General features: G+C 37.6%; 1 protein-coding gene across 2 annotated transcripts in view; it reads right to left on the bottom strand.

Annotated features, from left to right (window-relative positions):
* The window catches only part of THSD7B (thrombospondin type 1 domain containing 7B), a 1,621,840-nt gene that overhangs the window by 818,882 nt on the left and 781,372 nt on the right, over positions 1 to 21,586 (bottom strand). The gene's annotated exons all lie outside the window — the stretch shown is intronic.

The following is a 21,586-nucleotide window of genomic DNA, read 5'->3' as shown; positions in this document are numbered from 1 at the left end:
GGCAGGGAGTGGGAGATTAACTACCAGACTCAGCCTGGAAACTGGCATAGGTATCTATGTCTCTCTCCTTTTATACTTAGTGACCGCTTTTATAGTCGCATAGAGACATTTTTAAAGAGATATCACTTCTATCTGCTCAAGGAGAGAAGCCTGAAACAAATGACTTGGGTCTGTTTTGCTTCTCCTCTGGCAGGAGCAATTTCTTTGAAAGACTACTCTCTGGAAAATTCAAAGTTCAGCTTAGCTCCTCAGTGGCTACTCTGCTTTCCAGGAAAAGCTTTCATGGGCCATGAACTCAGGCAGCAGCACGTGACAGCAGACGTGAAAAGTAAAAGACAAAGGCACTTGTTACACTCCTCTCCTCTCATGTTAACTACCCCAAGTCTCCCAAACTAAATCCAACCACTTCTGATACTGAGCACAGGTAACACACATCTTGTCTTTGCATGAATTATAAAAAGGCACCCACTTCTGTCTAGTGAGGAGGGATTGTCAAAGAGATGTCTTCCTCTCAGCTAAAGCACCACAAAATAAAAAGCTTAGCAAATGGAATGTAGCTGGATTGCCAGCTCGGTATATATTTTGGGTAGTGCACAAACTACACAACTATGCTGGCTGGCATTTTTCTCATTACTGTCATCACCACCACCCCAAGACCAAGCACCAGAATCATTCAGTTAAGCATCCAACTCTTGATTTTGGCTCAGATCATGATCTCACTGTTGTGGGATCAAGTCCTGCATTGGGCTCCATGCTGAGCATGGAGCCTGCTTGGGATTCTCTCACTCTTCCTTTCCAACTCAGGTGCATGCTCGCACTCTCTCGCTCTCTCTCAAAATTAATAAATTAAATTAAGTTAAATTTTAAAAAAACTTGAATGGACTCTTTCATTCAAGAGTCTTGAATGGACTCTTATGAATGAACAAAGAAAGTGGATTCTTGAGATGGAATCTACTCTTAAATATGCTGTGAAGATTGTTGAAATGACAACAAAGGATTTAGAATATTACATAATCTCCATTGATGAAGCAGTGGCAGGATTTGAGAGGACTGACACCAATTTTGAAGGAGGTTCTATTGTGGGTAAAATACTATCAAACAGCATCACACGCTACAGAGAAAATATTTATGAAAGCAAAAGTCAATTGATGCAGCAAACTGCATTGTGGTCTTCCTTTCAAAAAAGGACACAACCACCCCAACGTTTAACCACCACCACCCTGGCCAGTCAGCAACCACCAGCATCAAGGACTTGCTGAAAGCTCAGATGATGGTTAGCATTTTTTAGCAACAAAGTATTTTTAAATTAAGGTATGTACATTGGTTTTTTTTTTTTTCCCAATGTTTATTTTTGAGAGACAGAGCATGAGTAGGGAAGGGGCAGAGAGAGGGAGACACGGAATCCAAATCAGGATCCATCCAGGCTCTGAGCTATCAGCACAGAGCCCCATGCAGGGCTCATGACCTGAGCCGAAATCGGATACTTAACCGACTCAGTCACCCAGGCACCCATGTTTATTTTAGACATAATGCTATTGCACACTTACTGGTCTATAGTAAAGTGTACACATTACCTTTACATGCACTGGGAAACAAAAATTCTCTTGACTCACTTTTTGCAATATTCACTTTATTGCGATGTCCCTGAGCTATGCCTGGACATATGTTTCCTTGCTCTGTCGGCTGAGAGGGTCTAGAAGCAATGACTCCACAATAGCAAAGAGCACACTCAGGGCCCAGATCTTAATTTCTAATACTGTTCTCCAATCAAAAGATCAAAGCATTCTTGGAAAAATGACTACTTATAGGATGGGATGAAAAATACATAAGATGAGCCAAAACATCTCGTAGTACCAGAAAATAAAGAGGTGTTCAAAAAAACAAAATGAGGGACTATATCAAAGGGACATAGGAGCCAACTGAAAGAATACTCCATAGCCAAAATCAGACTAATGTGAGCAATAAAATAAATAGTGTAGTATTATATTATAACCCAAAGTATAAGACAGTCATGAGTGCATGCTGATACAAATGAGAGGATAAGAAAATAAAGGGAAAGGGGGTAATAAATCTTGTGTACAAAAAAAAAAAATAAAAGATTCAAAGTAACTTAAGTAAATATTCCTCCCTTTCAAGAGGTAGCACACAACTTCCCATCCTTTAAGTTTGGGTTATACTTAGTGACTCACTTACAAAGAGCAAAGCATAGAAAAGTGGGAAATAAAAAGTAACATGATAAACATGAACTCAGCCAGCTGATCAATGCTAAAAGGTTAACTCAGTAATGATGAGTCACATTGATAGTATGTACCCTTGACATGCTGAGAATACTATACCTACTTGTCCTTCCTCCCAAAAATCCAGAGCCCCAATATAATCATGAGAAAAATATTAGGCAATCCAAAATAAAAGAACATTCTACAAAATCCCTGATCAAGTTTATTAAAACAAACAAACAAACAAACAACAACAACAAAAAAGTGACAAACTATCATAGTCCAAAGGAGCCTAAGGAGACATATGACTAAATGTGATATGGTATCCTGAATGGGATCACAGAACAGAAAAAAGAAACCAGGGAACAAGTTATAAATCAGAATGAAGTATAGAATTTAGTTAATAAGACTAGATCAGGGGCGCCTGATGGCTCAGTCAGTTAAGCCGCCAACTTTGCTCAGGTCATGATCTCGCAGTTCATGGGTTCAAGCCCCACGTTGGCTCTGTGCTGACAGCTCAGAGCCTGGAACCTGCTTTGGATTCTGTGTCTCCCTCTCTCTTTGCCCCTTCCCCGCTCACGCTCTGTGTCTCTCTAAAAATAAACATTAAAAAAATAATAATAGATCAGTAGATGTTCATCAGCTGTAATCAAAGTACTATGGTGACATAAAATGTTACAATAAGGGAAACCGGGCACTGGGGATGGGAACACACTCTGTACTATCTTTAGATCTTTTATATAAATTTAAAACTATCCCAAAATGTAAAGGCATTCATGAAAATGAACTCAAGATTGAATATCACATATTTCTGTGTCCTCTTGCTAAGCTATGCCTTATCTCATCACCAGGTCTCCAATATATACACACACTATACTTGGTAGTTTACAAACATCATCTTACTTAGTCTCCTAACAACCACAGGACCCAAGTATTATTCTCACACTTTATAGATAAAGAAATAAAGATTATATAAAGCACCTAGGGGCCATATAGCTAGGAAGTGGGAGAGATGGAACTCAAACCCATGTTTTCCTGATTCCAAAACCTATATACCATTCTGACTCCACAATACAACTCCAAAAACTTCTAACATATCATGGGCAAGAAAAGAGGGAAAAAAATTCACTCTACAATACTAAAGAAGTAGCATAATTCCTGGGAGAACTGGACACCAACATGCAGAAGAATGAAACTATTTTTTTAAACCATATACAATAATAAACTCAAAATGGATGAAAGACCTGAATGTTAGACAGGAAACCATCAAAATCCTAGAGGAGAAAGCAGGAAACAACCTCTTTGACCTAAGCCACAGCAACTTTTTACTCAACACATCTCCAAAGGCAAGGGAATTAAAAGCAAAAATGAACTACTGGGACGTGGTCAAGATAAAAAGCTTCTGCACTGCAAAGGAAACAATCAACAAAACTAAAAGACAACTGACAGAATTGGGAAAGATATTTGCAAAAAACATATCACATAATGGGCTAATATCCAAAATCTATAAAGAATTCACCAAACTCCACACCTGAAAAACAAATAATCCAGTGAAGAAATGGGCATAAGACATGAACAGACACTTTTCCAAAGAAGACATCCAGATGGCCAGCAGACACATGAAAAGATGCTCAACATCACTCATCATCAGGGAAATACAAATCAAAACCACACTGAGATACCACCTCATACCAGTCAGAGTGGCTAAAATGAACAACTCAGGAAACTACAGATAGTGGCAAGGATGTGGACAAACAGGAATCTTCTTGCACTGCTAGTTGGAATGCAAACTGGTACAGCCCCTGTGGAAAACAGTGTGGAGGTTCCTCAAAAAATTAAAAATAGAACTACCCTATGACCCAGCAATAGCACTGCTAGGAATTTATCCAAGGGATACAGGAGTGCTGATGCATAGGGGCACATGTACCCCAATGTTTATAGCAGTACTTTCAACAATAGCCAAATTATGGAAAGAACCTAAATGTCCATCAACTGATGAATGGATAAAGAAGATGTGGTTTATATATACAGTGGAATACTACTTGGTAATGAGAAAGAATGAAATCCTGCCATTTGCAGCAACGTGGATGGAACTGAAGAGTATTATGCTAAGCGAAGTAAGTCAGGGAAAGATAGATACCATATGCTTTCACTCATATGTGTATCTTGAAAAACTTAACAGAAGACCATGGGGGAAGGGAAGGGGAAAAAGTTAGAGAGAGTGAGGGAGGCAAACCATAAGAGACTCTTAAATACAGAGAACAAACTGAGGGTTGATGGGGGGTGGGGGAGAGGGGAAAGTGGGTGATGCGCATTGAGGAGGGCACTTGCTGGGATAAGCACTGGGTATTGTATGGTAGCCAATTTGACAATAAATTATATTAAAATAAATACAGTGGCCTGCAAGAAAAAAAGAGTCAACTTTGGCAATGCCTTAGCCAACTTATATTTGGCTATATTTACCAGAAGCCAGAATCCTTCCTAGCCTACATCTCTCTGGGGCTCCGACCCTCCAGATGGACAACAGCACTAAAGGACAACAGCAATCCAAGGCCCTGGAAGACACCAATGGCACTCTTGAACTGGGTATATGAAGAAAGTCTAGTAAAGAATTATTGACACAGGTGTTGGCTGGATGTGGAAAAGCCATGAGGAATAGCGTGATACACCAGAGCTAATGACAGCAGAGCTGCTACCAGCCCCCAGCCTGTAGTGACCAGAGGACAGAGCAGTTACCAGAGCCTGAGACAAAAATCCAGGTGAAGAAGGCCACCTGACAGGAGCTAGAGACCTTGCAGGGAGGATGCCAGGGGAATAAAGACTCTACCCTTAATTTTCTCTGACCCTAAGTTCCTCCCACTGGCCAAACCCAATCAGAAGCCAATGGGCAAAGGAGACAAAAGATGAAGCCAATAAGGTTCTGCCTGCTGGAGCTCACTGTAGAACAAATAAAGGGGAAGAATGGATCTGGAGGGGCAAACATTAGCTGCTCTTCAACACACATGGGAAACTGGTTAGCTGATCTACCTCCACACAACTCCAAAGACTCTGACTGTGCTCGATTTAGCAAGGCCCACTCTCACTGCTGCCATTTTAGAGTTAGAGGCTATCTCTCTTCAGACAAAACAGATCACCTCTCTCATCCCCCTGGTGGAGACATAAAAATGCTATTTAAATGTACTATATTTTTTCTCCCCTCTGTTTCTGATTCAAGCGAACTTAAAAAGACTGAAGTTTGATCACTGAATCGTTTAACTGCCAAATGTATGGGAGTCCATCCCAACAGAAGGTGTAGCAGTTGAAGGGAGCCAATAAGAGACAGTGCTGCTTACCTGATCAAGTCCCAAGAGCAGTAACAGTAATGATTGTATGGAAGCACTTGTACTTCCAGTATTTTTGTAGGGAGAAGAACAGTCATGCCCCCAAGTCCTTGAAAGTTTAGTTCAGTTTACCAGACTGCTATGTGGACTTCATGCAATTCTAACTTAATTTTGTTTAGCCACCAGCCCAAAAATTCTCCTGCTTGCATCACTCCTGGACTATCATCCACATAGTGACTGTAGGGGGCATCATTTCCCTAGGACAAAAAGTGAACCTGCCAAGGTGGCCCTGATGCCAAGGAAGTCATACTGACCACTATCTGGAAGTAGCATGACCCCTCTATCTTAATAATTAAGCAAGTTTTCTTTGAAAGGTACTTAAAAGAAGTGCCCAAACAGAAGTTACTCTACAGGCTTTTTAAAAAGTACCCAAACAGAAAAAGGGACCTCAAGAAAAGGATGCAAATAATTAGGTAGCTCCAGGTCATCTGTAGAAAGGCTGATCCAGAGCCTCCTGTTCAATACAATCTAAAGCTTCAAAGACTAATGCCCAAGATCTTAACACTCTGGCTGACAAAACACCATAACATTATTGAAACACCCCCAAGCTAAACTTTGATATTATACTGATCATCATGGCTTTAAATTTAATAAAGAATCAGAACTATTTTCCCCAGTATTAATATATTAAGGATGAATCTCAAATGAAAAAGATGTTTGTGTGTGTTGTAGTACAGTCATTTATAGCACAGGGCTAAGAGACAAAGGAATGACCTGACACTGACCTTCAATCTCTACATAAGCATATTAATTCATTGTATCTTTCAATAACTCTAAAAGGAAGATCTTTGTAGATGAGGAAACTGAGTATCATTAAATTGTTGAAGATCACACAGATATAAGTGCACAAACTAGTGTTCATACAACAAGCTCTTTCCACCGCCACATGTCTTTCAGAGGCCATATCACACACCAATCTTTGTATAGGAGTATAGGATCTCATTTTTTATTCTATATTAAACAACCAACGTAAAAAACTGCATTGGTATTTACTATCAAACAGCCACTGTTGACTCTTAACTTTCATAATGCCCACAGCCTTCTACACATGGTCCTATGTAAAATATTTCTTTCAGAATTTCATGTTGACAGAAGCTTATCTATAAAAATTGACAGGCTCCCTCCTTACTGACAACAAGAATTTTGCAACCCATCACAACACGCCTCCCAGCCTCGACTGCAATGAAAGCCAGCATCAAAATTAAGACTCAATCACAATAGCTCGATTAGGTTTTTGGTGGAGAATTTGCTTTTTCCTTCTTTTTTATGGTCTTGAGTGCTCATTATACGAATTTATTGCAGGCTTAATGAAAATTCAGCCAAAACAAATCAACACGTCTTTTTTATATATGCATTGTTATTCCAGGAAATATGATTTCATCCATATCTAAATCCATGAAAGACGAATCTATAATATCGAGGATGTTTCTGGATAGTTGATCAAATGTTTTTTTTTAAAAATAAACATCTTTTTCTTTAGCTGAGCTATGACTCATAATTTTTATGAGCTTACATTTACTCTCCAAAAAACAGTAGCACTGAAGCTGTTGTTAGATATTAGCTCTATTTGTTGCAGGAGAAATGTTTCCTAGCATGCCCATCATTAGGTGATAATAAAGATCTAAATAATAATAATGGCATTAATAATTTATTTGGTTATACAGCAAGTGTCCCTCTAAGTGAAGAGAAAGGTCTCACATTTCTAAACCACTCTGTTGCAGTTCAGCAGGTGAATTAAATATTTAGCAGGCTGCTTAATATTTTATTGTAGACAAATCATAGTGGGTTTTACCCACTCCTGGGTACAAAAGCAGTGATCAAATACCACACGTATATATAAATTTAATTTATAAATCATTTCTAAAGGGATTACAGTCAGTAGTACACATGTAAGAATGCTTGATGGACCATAACATTGGGTCCTCAGAGAGCAATCACAGCAGCGTGTGTGTGTGTGTGTGTGTGTGTGTGTGTGTGTGTGCGTGCGCGTGCGCCCTTGCGTGTGCACTATTTTGTAATCCTCTCAGGAGAAGTGACCTGAGGACAGGGGACTTCACTCCTGCTCTGTATGTTTCTGAAATCAAGAGAAGCTACGTTCACTGTTCCTGTTACAAAGAAAGTCAATACTTCAGCCAAAATATTCTGGCTCCCTTACTAGTGATAGCTTTCCCATTTGCTTTCACTGAACATATATCGCTAAAATTTATTTGGAAATGAAAGGAAGATAATTCTCCAAGGATCCATGGGATTGTATCGCCTCTGGCTATTCTCACTTCCTTTCCCACATGGTACATTTCTGTCAGCTCCAAAAATCTCTCGTCATGGTAACTGGCAGTTTACCCCATTAATGTTCCCCTTACATTGAAAGTGTTTCCCTCGTTACCAGCTATTTCTTATTCTGTCCCTAATAATGGGGAAAAATAATCCATCTCAACCCAAGTTATAGTGACTCAGGGAGGTTTACAAGGAACTGCTTATTAAACAATTATTAACTGTTCGGAAACCACACATGCATTTGTGTTATTGTAACAGCCACTCATTTCGATACAAGCAGCTCACTAAATATGCATAAGCCATTTCGCTACAATAACAGTTTAACCACTAAGTCCACATTATGCAACCAGAATGAAATAATGCTCTGGTTTAAGATACTATCATTTCCTTCTCTGAAGTCTCCTCTTAGTGCTAGCCCTCCAGATCACAGCATGTGCTAAAAATTACTGCCTTCGTTTCAGCCTTTCAAAGCTGCACAATCACATTCCAGCCCTCAGACACAACTCCACTCACTGCCTTGCCAATTGCATTACAATACTATTCAAACCACCCTCCCTGCTTTCAAAATGCTCTCTTACACTTGTTAGAGCCCTTTAATGGGCCATTCCTTTGCCATGCTGCCATTTTTCTTCTCCTAATGTAGATATTAACCAGAGAGTAATGAATCAGGGAACAGAAGGAGAAAGAACAAACTATGTGAACCTTTTGAACAGGTGGTCTTAACTACCTCAAGCTGAGATCAAAATAAACCTTTCTATAAAGCTCAGGGTCAAACCGAACTAGCCCTACCATCTCTCTGTTTTAAAATGGGTTATATTCCAAATGTATCCATCCAATGCTATCTCAAATGATTCTGAATACAACCAAGTCTACAGGATGGCAACTGCTCTTTGAGGGTCCTCAGTTTTTCTCATCTCTAAAATGAGAAATCTGAACAGAAAAAAAAGTTTTCAAGATTTCTTTTAATTCTTAAGTTATTTAGGTCTGTTTCTCCAGTGTTCATGGCAGATAGAGCTACAAGTTATACTACTTGTAAAAATAAGTATCTCTGCCTTCCAAGTCATAAATGATATTGCAGGCAGAGATACATAAACCATCCAGACTTAGGACTATTCCTAGAATGTACATTACAGAGAGGATAAGGGAGAACTGTAAGAAAAAATTGCAGGTCAACCTAGGAATGTCAGGAAAGGCTTCATGAATGAAGTGGCCCTGGAAGTATTTGGAAGGATGAAGAGGAGATCCTGTGGCAGACAAAAAGGCTGAGCTCACAACAAGCCCAGGGAACTGCACAGGCCATAAAATGAAGGCCTGCAAGATCCTAGGGTATTCTGGGCATTACAAAAGTTTTGTGCTACCTGAGAAGCAAGCAAATTCAAAAGAAAATCTGAAAAGTTGATATCTCTCTCTCCCTCTCTTGACATCCCTCTCTTAGTATCTTTCTCTCCCTCTCTCCCTCCCTCTCTCTGTCTTCTTCCTCTGTTATAGCTCCTATAGAGTCTTAGCCCACCATCCCAACTTCTAAGACAGAAAACATGAGAAAACTATGGAAACCTATACAAATCTGCCTCTACTTGAAAACAGCTCATCTTGAAAATGTTTTACTCCCAAAATACAACAATTTCAGCAGTTTTGGTACAAATTGAATATACAGAGATTCACTTAGCTTTGTGATTAACAGGTGAAAACACCCATTTCCCCCTTGATTACAGTTTTACAGTGTTCTATTCTGATCTCGCAGTGACAAGTCACACAGTATTACATCCCACTTTGTGGAAAAGATCCCACAAAATAATCACCTATTTGAAGATAATGAATATAAGCCACAGAGAGGTGAAATAAGTCAGGAAATGGTGGAGATAGATTTCAAAACCAGGCGGTCTGACCCAAGCTCTTATGCTTCTTAATATGTTTACCTCTCAAAAGAAGGAGGTAGTCACACACACACACACACACACACACACACACACACACACACACACAAAATTTTGTTTTGTAAAAATAGTTGAAACTGATGCAAATATAATGCCTGGATAAAATGTTGGTGGCCTGGGAGTTGAAAAACATTTTTAAGCATATACTACATAAAATACTATATAGCACATAATTCATTATGAGAAACAATGTGGGAGTTCAGATACTAACAGGTCAGGGATTCCTTAAGTCACAGAATATAAAATCGTTTTTTCAAATAAAATCAAATTTCCGTAGACCACCATCCATCAGAATAATGTTTAATTCCACCTAACATGGACACATATCTAAAAGGAAACTCCAGGGGCGCCTGGGTAGCTCAGTCAGTTAAACATCTGACTTCAGCTCGGGTCTTGATCTCATGGTTCATGAGTTTGAGCCCTGCATCGGGTTCTGTGTTAGCAACTCAGAGCCTGGAGCCTGCTTTGCCTGTGCCTCCCTCTCTCTGTTCTCCCCCACTCGCACTCTGTCTCTTTCTCTCTCTCTAAAAAATAAAGATTAAAAAAGTTTTTAATATTAAAAAAAAAAAAAGGAAACTTCAGAGGCACCTGGGTGGCTCATTCAGTTAAGTGTCTGCTCTTGATTTCAGCCCACACAGGTCATGATCTCATGGTTTGTCAGTTTGTGCCCTCTGTCGGGCTCTAGGCTGATAGGACAGAGCCTACTTGGGATTCTCAGTCTCCCTCTCTCTCTGCCCCATCTCCTGCCTGTGCATTCCCTCTCTCTCTCTCTCTCTCTCTCTCTCTCTCTCTCTCTCTCTCTCTCTCAAAAATAAATAAACTTCAAAAAAAAAAGGAAAGTCTATATGTTTTAGAAGGCTTTCTTCTTTCAAACACTATTTCAAGGTAATAGTTACACAATTATCCTATTTGTACAATGATTCCATCATGCCCGTGTTATTGAGAGCAGAAGTAAAACCGAAGTTACCCATCCGGGGATCTAGAACAGTGGAGACACTCTTACATGCATAGAGATATACTAAATTACATTGAGCCTTTAATAACAGCTTACTTGGGGAATGTAGTAAAAATTTATGTTGATCCCATTAAAAAGGCAGTATGCCAATCTCTGTAAGTTCTATATTTCCTTCAAAGTAACACTAATCCAGGAGAAGTATTCCACAGTGACAAAAAGAGTATGTGTAATGTATAAAGATGTGCCTGGATATGTGTGTGTGTGTGTGTGTGTGTGTGTGTTCACACGTGTGCATACAAAGTCACAGTCTTAGCAATTAAAAAGTGACACTGAACTATGAAAAATCAAATGCTGATTGGCTGCAGAGGAGGTAATGACTTAAATATATCTGAACTGACCTGAATTAAATTATAGACTTGTTTGGAACATAGGTCAGTGAATTTGAAGGTGAAATCGGGTTGCAAAAAAAGCAATCTATGGTAACTATTGATTAGCAAGTAAGGGATTCTCTTTTTTTTCTTTTTGCCACTGAAATAAACAGACTCTAGTTAATGTTTCCAACTGTTCAAAAGAAATATTTCTAACATTTGTGAAACTTAAATGTTAAAATTGTTTTTTCAACCTTCTTAAACACTTCCAAAAGATATTCCGTACTACAAAATTGGACTATTACAGTGTAGGTCAGTAATGACATTATAGTAAAATCCCAGAGCTAGCTAATGTGTTTCTTGATATATGAAAATAAATCATTTTTCTTATTCAGCTAACATTAAGTATTGAGCACTATCCTATAAAGCAAGTTTAGATGGAAGGTATTGCTTTTGTTTAGTGAAGAAGAGTAGGAAAAGGAGTTCCTGTAACAAAAAAGACAGCAGTAAGCTTTCAAAGAAGGATTCTTTATAGGAACCCAAAAATCTACAGGTTCATATTGAAAGCAGATATATGAAAGTCTAATAGGGGAGATGCCCCAAACTGGCAAGTGAATTCCTAGATAAGGCTTAAAGGAAGTTAGGAAATGAATACAAACTATAAAACCAAGAAGAAAACATTACTGCCATTATCCATTTGACCGATGTCAATGGGAATTTCAGTTTTCAAAGGAAATTAGATAGGTAAAATGCAAACAAATGATTACTGCTTTTACATAAATCCACAGAGAGTGGGCATAGTCAGTGTAGCCTTGGCCATTGTTAATTTCACATGAGAGTAAAAATGTTTACTGACCAATTTGGCTATTGTTGGTTTGATTTTGGTTTGGGTATGGTGTTGATATCATGTCAGTGGTTCTCAACCTGGAACAGTGCCACCCCCCAGGGGGTCTTTTGGAAATGTGTGTAGACATTTTTGGTTGACTGAAGGTAGCTTTTAGAAGACAGGGAAGACCCCATCCCAAATGACTCATTAAAGAATACTGGGTTATTTCACTACCCACTAAACCCCTTCCCTCTGGAGGCCAATCTCTGGCAGTCTAAAGCATCCATATTAACTTTGAAATCTTGAAAAGAAACCCAAGAACTGAACACAAAGCTTTCAAGGAACTGTTCCCAATAGGTTAGCAGCCAGTCAGGGCTAGTCTATAATCAAGAGCAACTCAGGTATATCTTAATGAGTAAATAGGGGTTACTAATATGCAAGATATGAAGGATCCAGACTCTGAATCCTGTTCTTCTAACAAGGGAGGAAAGAGAGTAAAACTGAAGGAGGTGATATGGAGTCAATATAATTGTATTTTTTAAAATTTTTTTCTGTCTATTCATTTTTGAAAGACAGAGACAGAGCACAAGCAGGGGTGGGGTGGAGAGACGGGGGGACACAGAATCTGAAACAGGCTCCAGGCTCTGAGTTGTCAGCACAGAGTCTGACGTGGGGCTCGAACTCATGACCCGTGAGATCATGACCTGAGCCAAAGTCAGATGCTCAACCAACTGAGCCACCCATGAGTCAACATAATTTTAGATCTCACTGCACTCTTACACAATAGGCATCCTTTAGTCACAGGTAGGAGCCCAAGAAATGGCATTCCAAATAGGAAATGGTCACGGAGGAGATGGTGGGAGAGAGAGAAAACAAACTTAACAGAACACCAATAAACGTTAACACTGACCAATAATAATTCTAGATTCTCCACTTATAATTCTAGTAATGACAGCCTTTAAATTCTCTGAAAATCATTTCATATACCAGTTTTTGCAAGGATGTGGCTCATTCTGTGCATAATCACTTCCATGCAAAAGTCAGATATATTAAATGGCAAAACAGAAAATTCAGCAGACCATTTGGTATAGGTATAGGTATATGAAATCTAGTTTTAAATAACTGTAAGTGTTTGCATATGGTAGAGAATACTCGGAAATGTTACTTTCTTTGTGAGAAGGCGCTAAGCCTTTTAAACAAGCATTACTTGATATCAGACTAAATATCTTGTTTGAATAAAAAGACTGAAAGGAAGGATGAATAAAAAGCAAATATAGAATGTCCCCCTAAAGGTTCAGAAAAATGGAAGTGCCAACGCTCAATAAAAATGATTAAAATGTGTGCAGAACACTATTGCTTTGCATCTGACCACTCTCAAAAAGATCGTGAACAGTCATTATGTGTAATCAATGGCCTATTCATCTGCAACACATGAATAAGCCCATTTTAAATAAGCCCTACTCCACGGTCTTTACCCTTATGTTTCATCTGCACTAGTGAGACATCACCAGGCAGGTGTCTGCTCTGAGTTTGTTGATTCTGATGAAGTTGCCTATAAAAAGACTTATGTCCTCTCCAATCGTTTTTAAGTCCATTAATTCAAAATCCAGAGAGGTTATATCATTAGTTTGTGGGTTTCAGTGACTCATGGCCTTGAGAGAGCTAGAGAAGTGGTCTTTTAAATCTTTCCCTTGACTTGGGGGTGAAAGGGAGTGATGAGTATCTAAACCAAGCAGCGGAGACTGGAATAGCTTCCCAGAAAAAATTTCACCCTCTCTCAATAACCTGTTTCAGAATCCGGTTAGTGATACATAGGAATAGTATTCTCTTGTTCTTCAAAGGCTCTTGAATGAACAAAATTTGGTTTCTACAAAAGAGGTCCCAGACACTTCACTTGTTACTAGTTATTCTTCCTTTCCTTTTTGACAAAAACAAATCTTCACTTCTCCTTTTTTGCAGGTCAACAAATATGGTATTTCAATATTTTAGCTAGTAAAACTGACAATGTTATAGTCTGCCAAACGGTTCCAAAATTTAACTAGAGGTTCTTCATAAATGTCCCAGATGTAGAAACAGAGCAAAAAAATTTTAAAAATAAAATAAAATAAAATAATAAAAATTCTGTTTATAATTTTAAATTACTATTTTAAAAAACCTAATATTAAAAATGGAAGCTCTTCAAGAAGAAAGACAAGTTCATGACCTCAGTCATGATAAAATTTATGTTGTGACCTGTCTATAACTTCATAAAGAGTCACTTTCCAAACCTAAACAAATAATCACTTTAGAAGAACTCAAAAGTACCAGAATTGATTAGAAGCACAAAGGTGAAGATACTGGGAAATATTTCAATTGTATCATTTAATAATTAATCACTGAAAATCTTGAATTCGATTTTATGACTAAATGTCTCTTCTCCTGCCACCTACAGGCAACACTCAACTCTTAAAATCCATTCCTAAAAAATTTCAGTGGGAGCTAATTACCAAACAGAAACCTCTCAGAGCTGTGAGGATTAGACAGCCATCTAGTCTATTGCTGAATTTTCATAGTTCCCAACAGGAATTCGTGTCATGTCAAAATTTACAAACCTTCCCAGGAAGAAACTACTAAAGTCATAGGAAAACAAAAGTAAAAGTGTCCTCAAACATCAGCTCATGCCACTTCTCAGGTCGAGCCAGTGTCTCTGTTCTACACCAGGTTCCCTAACAATCTGCCTACCATGTTCCATATACAGTAGTTCCTTTAACTTTTGTTCCTCGTATATGTTATTCCTCATAAATGATACTTCCTGATAAATGTGCTTTTAAGATGGTTAGAGAGGGCCTTGCTACTGGTAAAGGTCTTGCTGTAACTACCAAAAGAAAAAAAAATAGAGGATTTATTTCAAAAATCATATTTTATTTTATTTTTCAAAAATCATATTTTTTTTTAATTTTTTTTTCAACGTTTATTTATTTTTGGGACAGAGAGAGACAGAGCATGAACGGGCGAGGGGCAGAGAGAGAGGGAGACACAGAATCGGAAACAGGCTCCAGGCTCTGAGCCATCAGCCCAGAGCCCGACGCGGGGCTCGAACTCACGGAGCGTGAGATCGTGACCTGGCTGAAGTCGGACGCTTAACCGACTGTGCCACCCAGGTGCCCCATCAAAAATCATATTTTAAAAGACATCAAAAAGATGTGGGAACACGGGCACTCAGTCAGTTAAGCATCCGACTTTGGCCCAGGTCATGATCTCACAGTTCGTGAGTTCGAGCCCCACATCAGGCTCTGTGCTGACAGCTCAAAGCCTGGAGCCTGCTTGGGATTTTGTACCTCCCTCTCTCTCTGCTTCTCCCCTGCTCATGCTCTCTCCTTCTGTCTCTCAAAAATAAATAAACATTAAAAAATGTTTAAAAAAATTTTTTAATTATAAAAAGATGTGGGAATAATGAAGGCTAGATGAACTAAAATCACACAGAGGGAAGAATACTTTCAAGGTGTAAAGAGGGTAAATGAGTGTAAGATATATGTGTGGGCGTGCTGAATATGCAAATGAGACTGATAATCAACAGGAAAATAAAAATAAAAGGAGATTCCCATATACTCCAGGCAATAGAGCTAGCATACAAGAGCTTTAAAAATGTAAGTTATAAAAAATATTTCAAGGTGGACTATAATGTCTTGGATACATACTGAAATCTCTAAGATAACCACTAAAAGTCATAAAATTACACATAACTAAAAAGACTGAATGAGCAAAAACAGATCAATAAAATACTTGTTTAATCCACAAGAAGGCAGGAGAAAGAGGGTGACAAATAGAAAATAAGGAGCAAGATCGTACACATACATTCATTTAAGCCATTAATTTTATTATTTGTAAATGGATGAATAATCAAAAGACAAATTTTCAGAATAGGTAAAGGTAACCATAACTATATGCTAGTTGTTAGACTGGGTAACAGTTCCATAAAAATGTCCATGTCCTACTCCCAGAACCTGTGAATATGTTCCCTTATTTGACACAAGGGACTTTGCAGATATAATTAAATTAAGGATCTTAAAACAGGAAGATTATCTTGAATTGTCCAGGTCGCCCAATGTGATCACAAGTATTTTCATAAGTCCTGAAAAGGATTCAGGAGAGTCAGCATCATGAGTCAGCAACATGAGAAAGAATAGAGTGGCAGTTTCTGGTTATGAATAATGAAGGGAATTGTGAACTAAGAAATGTTGTAGACAGCCTCTAGGAGCTGGAAAAGGCATGGAAATGGGTTTTTGCCTGAAACATTCCAGTAGGAATGCAGGCCTGCCAGCCTGTTGACTTTAGACCAGTGGGACTCATTTTGGTCATCTAACCTCCAGAACTATAAGAAAATGGATTTTTGCTATTTTAAATCAAGAAGCTATGGTAACTTTTTACAGCAACAATAGGAAACTAATATAATTAGTTATAAGAGAAACACCTTAAATATAAGGATATGGTAAGTCAAAGGTAAAGAATGGTAAAAGATATATCAAGAAAATACAAACCAAAGAAAGCGAGTGTGGCTGTGTTAATACTAGACAATGTAGAGTTTTTGACAAAAATATGAGTATATTTCCTAAATATAAAAGTGTCAGTTAAACAAGAAAACACAGAAGTCCTAAATTTTACAACACAAGGAAGAAAAATATATATATATATTTGCATAATATATATACATGTGTGTGTATATATATATACATACATATATATGTATGTATATATATATATATATACACACACATATATATATACACATACATATATATATATATTTAATACAGAAAGGAAGGAGGGGAGGGAAAGAAGAAAGAGAAAAGAATACAAATCTGCTATCATCGTTAGAGATTTTAACAACTTTCCCTTAAGAATTAAAAGAATGAGGGGCACCTGGGTGGCTCAGTTGGTTGGGCATACAACTCTTGGTTTCGGTTCAGGTCATGGTCTCATGGTTCATGGGTTTGAGCCCCAAGTTGGGCTCTGTGGTGGCAGTGTGGGACTGCTTGGGATTCTCTCTCTCCCTCTCTCTTTGTCCCTCCCCTACTCTCTCACTCTCTCTCTCCCTCTCTCTCTTTCTCTCTCAAAAAAATAAATAAATAAATAAATAAAAACTTAAAAAGAATTGAAAGAATGGCAGACAAAAAATTGGTAAGGGTATTATTATAGGAGCTATGAACAACAAAATGAACTAAACTGATCCAATGAAAAGTATAGAGGACAATTTCCAATAACTGGCAGAATATACATCCTTCTGAAGTACACATATAACATTTCCAAAGTAGATCATACATTGGATCATAAAGCAAAACTCAACAAATCCAAAGGGACTGAATTATATAGACTCTGATCCCATGGGAATTAATTTAGGTACAAAAGAAGAAAGATAGCTAGAAAAATCCATCAACCGTTTGAAAACTGAGTAGTACACTTCTAAACAGAAAAAGGTAGAAATTATAAAGTATTTTCAAGTGAATGAAAATGAAATATAACTTACCAAAACTTATGCAATGCAGCTAAAACAGTTCTTACAGGGAAATTTTAGCTACCTGCATATAGTATTAGAAATGTAGAAAAATGGAAAATCAATTAGTTAGCTTATGTCTCAAAAAAAAACACAAAAAGCTAAAGTGAACAAAGTATAATAAAGGAAATAAGAAAGTAAGACAAAAATTAACTAAAGACAAAGCAGATGTACAGAATTCAATACAGGCAAAAAGCAGCTTCTTTTAAAAGATCTGTAAAACTGATATACACTTAATCAAACTGATCAAGGTAAAAAGAAAAAGAAAAAGAAAAAGCAAAGCAAAGCAAAGCAAAGCAAAGCAAAGAAAAGAAAAGAAAAGAAAAGAAAAAAGAAAAGAAAAGAAAAAAGATAAGACAGACACATATATCAGGAATTAATGAGGGGGACTCAGTACAGACAAAAAGATACATAGAATTTGTCAACCTAGATGAAAGGGACAAATTCACCTAAAAATTACCAATTCCCAAAATGCATAGAAACATAAATGAAAACTTGAATCCATTATTAAAAATCTTTCCACAAAAGCCCACAAGGCTTTACTGATGAACGCATTCAAACAAATAAGAAAGAAACAATACCAAACTCAAACATACTTCTGTATAGAATAAATAAAGTGGAAATTCTTTCCAATTTATTTTATGAGGCTAGAATAATCCTGATACTGAAACTCAGGAAGGGTATTCCAAGAAAAGAAATTGTAGAACTTTTATCCCTCATGAACATAGATACAAAAATCTCAAACAAAAATTTATCAAATTAAGTGCAGCAGTACATAAAACAAATGATATAACATGATCAAGTGGTTTTATTCCAGAAATGCAAGATTGGTTTAATACTCAAATGTCAGTCAGTGGAGCATGAATAATTTAAAAAACTTTTGTGCTGACTCAAAATTAAATAATTTTCTCTTCAAAAGACGCTACTAGGCAAAAGAAAAGATAAACTATACACAACGAAAAATTGTGAAACATATACACAAAATAAAGGGCTCCTATCCAGATTACATAGAATCACTGTAGGTGAATAATTAGAATGGAACAACTCAATTTTTTCAGTAGGCCAAGATTTTGTCAAATGATTCACAAAAAAGAATAAGCATGTGGGAAAAAAAAAACACATGGGAAAATGTTCAACATCATTAGTCATCAGAAAAATATAAATAAAAACCAAATGAGGTATCATCACACACTCAAAAGAATGGCTATAAAGTCCAAATGATGGACATTGTCAAGTGTTGACAAGAATCTGGAGAAACTGGAAAACTCATACATTAGTGATAATTACAAAGTATTGCTACTTTGGTAAAGTGTTAAGCAGTTTCTTAAAAGTTAAACATACACTATCATATAGCACAAGAATTCCACTTTTATTTATTAATTTAAAGAAATGAGAACATATGCACACACAAAAATACTTGTACCCAACGTTCCTAGTCACAGTATTCATAATAGCCAAAAGCTGAAATAATTCAAAAGGCTTTAACATGGTAAAAATAATAATAATAATAATAATTAAAATGTGATATATCACTGAGGTAGAATACTACTCAGCAATAAAAAGGCATTAACTATTGACGCATGCCACAACATGAAAGATTTTAAAACATCCTGGTTAAGAGAAAGAAACCTAACACAAAAGAGTATGTTTGCATGATTCCATTTATATAAAATTTCTATGAAAGGCAGTATAACTATAAAAATAGAAAAAGATCAATGGTTTCTTGGGTTTGGAAAGGGGATTCACTGAAACTTAACACAAAGGAACATTTTTTTAATAAATTTTCTTTTTTCAAGTAATTTTAGGTTTGAGGCCAATTTGAGAGGAAAGTACAGAGATTTTTCCCAGGTACTCCCTCCCTCTACATGTACACAGGCTCCCTATTATCAACATCCCACAGCACAGGGATACATTTGTTACAGTGGATGAACCTATAGTGACATGTCATTATCACTCAAAGTCCAGAATTTAATAGAGTTCACCCTTGGTGTTGTACACCTTATTGGCTTTGACAAATGTATGATGGGATGTGTTCACCATTATAGTACTATACACAGCAATTTAACTTCCCCCAAAATCCTCTGTGTTCTGCTTATTCATCTCTCTACCCTCCCAACCAATGATTTTTTTACCATCTCCATAATTTTTCCTTTCCCAGAATGTCAGAGTTGGAATTATACTATCTGTAGCCTTTACGGCCTGGCTTCTTTCACTTAGTAATATACACTTAGGGTTCCTCATGGGAGAATTTTTGAGAGATAATGGAAGTATTCTTAACCCTTGATTGTGACATTCATCACCATTAGCCATCAGAAAAATGAAAGTCCAAAGTATGAGATACCACCTCGTACCCACCAAGATCAAAAGGCACGAACAAGCATCAGCAAGAATCCAGAAAATTAAAAACCTCATGCACTGCCAATAGGAATGCAAAATAGTGCTTTGAAAAACAGTCTAGCAATTCAAAACATTAAACATACAGTTACCCTATAGTCCCACAACACCACTCCTAGATATAACCAAGAGAAATTCAAACAGGTCCACACAAAGACTTGTAGAGGAATGTTCATAGCATTCATCCAAGGAAATATTACTAGCCAATAAAAGGAAAAGAGTACTGATGGATGTTGACAAACATGGATGAGCCTCGAAAACATTACGCTAAGTGAAAGACACCAGTCACAAAAGATCACATACTTTTTGATTGTATTTATATGAAATTTCCAGTATAGGAAAACCTATAGAGAAAAAACACAAACTAGGGTTGTCCAGGGTTGGTACAGAGGAGGGAGGACTTGGAAAGAAACTGGGGAGTTGACTGTTAATGGGAATGGGACTCTCTTTAGGGTAATGAAAATATCCGAAAATTTACTGTGATAATGGTCACACAACTCTGAATATACGAAAAACCAATGAATAGCCCATTTGAAATGGATGAATTTTATGATATATGGATTGCACATCAAGAAAGTTGTTATATTTTTAAAAAGAAAAAAGAATAAATCTGTCTTTTTTTAAAACTTTTTAATGTTTATTTATTTTTGAGACAGAGAGAGAGAGCGCTCAAATGGCATTGGGGCAGAGAGAGAGGGAGACACAGAATCCGAAGCAGGCTCCAGGCTCTGAGCTGTCAGCACAGAGCCCGACGCAGGGCTCAAACCCACATACAGCGAGATTATGACCTGAGCTGAAGTCTGATGCCCAACCGACTGAGCCACCCAGATGCCCCAGGAATAAACCTGTTTTGGTGCAATTAAAATAAAACAACTTGCTTGTGGAGATGGCTGTATAACTATGACCTTACCAGGTTTCTTTGTCTAAAATCACAGTCTATCGACATGAAGAGGCATAGTTTTTGGGGGGGTGATAGATGCCTAGGAGTTACCAGATCTTCTGATTTTGTGATTTTGTTTCTCAGGACCTTTAATTTCTCCCTGTCTTCTATATTTTTGAAGTTTATTTATTTTGGGGGGTGGGGAGAGAGTGGGGGAGGGGTTGAGAGAGAGGAAGAGAGAGAACCCCAAGCAGGCTCCATGCTGTGAGGCTCCATCCTAAGAACCATGAGATCATGACCTGAGCCAAAACCAAGAGTTAGACGCTTAACCGACTGAGCCACCCAGGTGCCCTTTTCCTTTCTTCTTTCACATCACTACCAGGCCTCCAGTGAATGCTCCTCATGTCAAGTCACCCACTCATCCACTAGAAGCATTGTCTCCCTGGAAAAGCCATCTCTGTTCCCATAAATTTTCAAATATTTCCTTTTAATTCCCCACCAGCCAACACTCTGACCTGCCAAATCTTAGACCACCTCCTAAAGTCTCCATTCTAAGTGGTATTTGCCCTTCTGCTAGTGAATATTTTCCATGTTTCCATCAACCTTCCTGTGTCCTTCTCCTCTCTTCTGATTTTCCTCTGCCAGACTTGGGTGTTTCTTTTTAACTTGAGGTAATGTGCAGTTTGTAGTGTCCAAGGTCTCTTAGTTACACTGTGGTTTTATTTTCTCTGTTTATTGATCTGTATTCTTTATTTGAAAGATGTATGGATAAATCTGGATTTAGACAGATGCATTATGCAAGGGGAACCTAGAAGTTCTACGTAGCATT

Source organism: Herpailurus yagouaroundi, unplaced genomic scaffold (assembly GCF_014898765.1).
Source record: "Herpailurus yagouaroundi ecotype Mexico unplaced genomic scaffold, PumYag 140, whole genome shotgun sequence".
NCBI classification, from domain to species: domain Eukaryota; kingdom Metazoa; phylum Chordata; class Mammalia; order Carnivora; family Felidae; genus Herpailurus; species Herpailurus yagouaroundi.
Note: the sequence above shows the minus strand (reverse complement) of the source record. Positions and strands in the feature narration are given on the sequence as shown.